We start from the raw sequence: 2,500 nt of genomic DNA on the forward strand, positions 1-2,500 counted from the left end.
GGAAAGGAAAGCTACTGGGGGAGTAGAGCAGGGGAGGATGTGCCTCCCCAGGGCCTGCTGGAGGTCAAGGTCCATGCTGGATATGTGGTACAGGGTAACTGCAGGAAAGGAAAGCTACTGGGGGAGTAGAGCAGGGGAGGATGTGCCTCCCCGGGGCCTGCTGGAGGTCGAGGTCCATGCTGGCTATGTGGTACGGGGTAACTGCAGGAAAGGAAAGCTACTGGGGGAGTAGAGCAGGGGAGGATGTGCCTCCCCGGGGCCTGCTGGAGGTCAAGGTCCATGCTGGCTATGTGGTACGGGGTAACTGCAGGAAAGGAAAGCTACTGGGGGAGTAGAGCAGGGGAGGATGTGCCTCCCCGGGGCCTGCTGGAGGTCAAGGTCCATGCTGGATATGTGGTACAGGGTAACTGCAGGAAAGGAAAGCTACTGGGGGAGTAGAGCAGGGGAGGATGTGCCTCCCCGGGGCCTGCTGGAGGTCAAGGTCCATGCTGGATATGTGGTACAGGGTAACTGCAGGAAAGGAAAGCTACTGGGGGAGTAGAGCAGGGGAGGATGTGCCTCCCCGGGGCCTGCTGGAGGTCAAGGTCCATGCTGGCTATGTGGTACTGGGTAACTGCAGGAAAGGAAAGCTACTGGGGGAGTAGAGCAGGGGAGGATGTGCCTCCCCGGGGCCTGCTGGAGGTCGAGGTCCATGCTGGCTATGTGGTAGCAGCAGGGCCAGTGCAGCAGCAGCAGCAGCAGCAGCAGCAGCAGCAGCAGCACATCTTTTTCGACCGTAAAGGAGGCAGGAGGCCGACTCACTCCCTGGGCCAAATGGAGAGAGAATATCAGCAGGGCCAGTGCACCAGCAGCACATCTTTTTCGACCGTAAAGGAGAGAGGAGGCCGACTCACCACCTCGGCCAAATGGAGACAGCACATCAGCAGGGCCAGTGCGCCAGCAGCACATCTTTTTCGACCGTAAAGGAGAGAGGAGGCCGACTCACCCCCTCGGCCAAATGGAGAGAGGGATTCAGCAGGGCCAGTGCGCCAGCAGCACATCTTTTTCGACCGTAAAGGAGAGAGGAGGCCGACTCACCCCCTCGGCCAAATGGAGAGAGGAACTCAGCAGGGCCAGTGCGCCAGCAGCACATCTTTTTCGACCGTAAAGGAGAGGGGAGGCCGACTCACCCCCTCGGCCAAATGGAGAGAGGAACTCAGCAGGGCCAGTGCGCCAGCAGCACATCTTTTTCGACCGTAAAGGAGAGAGGAGGCCGACTCACCCCCTCGGCCAAATGGAGAGAGGGATTCAGCAGGGCCAGTGCGCCAGCAGCACATCTTTTTCGACCGTAAAGGAGAGAGGAGGCCGACTCACCACCTCGGCCAAATGGAGACAGCACATCAGCAGGGCCAGTGCGCCAGCAGCACATCTTTTTCGACCGTAAAGGAGAGAGGAGGCCGACTCACCACCTCGGCCAAATGGAGACAGCACATCAGCAGGGCCAGTGCGCCAGCAGCACATCTTTTTCGACCGTAAAGGAGAGAGGAGGCCGACTCACCCCCTCGGCCAAATGGAGACACAACAGCAGCAGGGCCAGTGGAGCAGCATGCATCTTGTTCAGCGGTAAGGGAGACAGGGAGATGTGATGGTGGTCCCCGGGGCCCCCTGGAGGTGGGGGAGATCAGCAACTAGCTAGCGAGGAGAGCGCGTACAGCCGACGTGGCATAAGTGTTTCTGCGCAGTGTACCAGGGGCTTGTGGAAAAGCTGTCGTACCATATGCACGGGAAGTACATAGCAAAGTGCTGCTGAGCAGAGTACCAGGGGCATGTAGAAACATTGTCGTACCATATGCACGAGGAGTGTGTGTGTGTGGCAAAGTGTTTCTGAGCAGAGTACCAGGGGCACGGAGAAAAGTTGTCGTACCATATGCACGAGGAAGTACATAGCAAAGTGCTGCTGAGCAGAGTACCAGGGGCACGGAGAAAAGTTGTCGTACCATATGCACGAGGAGTGTGTGTGTGTGGCAAAGTGTTTCTGAGCAGAGTACCAGGGGCACGGAGAAAAGTTGTCGTACCATATGCACGAGGAAGTACATAGCAAAGTGCTGCTGAGCAGAGTACCAGGGGCACGGAGAAAAGTTGTCGTACCATATGCACGAGGAGTGTGTGTGTGTGGCAAAGTGTTTCTGAGCAGAGTACCAGGGGCACGGAGAAAAGTTGTCGTACCATATGCACGAGGAAGTACATAGCAAAGTGCTGCTGAGCAGAGTACCAGGGGCTTGTAGAAACATTGTCGTACCATATGCACGAGGAGTGTGTGTGTGTGGCAAAGTGTTTCTGAGCAGAGTACCAGGGGCACGGAGAAAAGTTGTCGTACCATATGCACGAGGAAGTACATAGCAAAGTGCTGCTGAGCAGAGTACCAGGGGCACGGAGAAAAGCTGTCGTACCATATGCACGAGGAGTGTGTGTGTGTGGCAAAGTGTTTCTGAGCAGAGTACCAGGGGCATGTAGAAACATT

This window comes from Pelmatolapia mariae, unplaced genomic scaffold (genome assembly GCF_036321145.2).
Source record: "Pelmatolapia mariae isolate MD_Pm_ZW unplaced genomic scaffold, Pm_UMD_F_2 NODE_ptg000374l+_length_38341_cov_1, whole genome shotgun sequence".
NCBI classification, from domain to species: domain Eukaryota; kingdom Metazoa; phylum Chordata; class Actinopteri; order Cichliformes; family Cichlidae; genus Pelmatolapia; species Pelmatolapia mariae.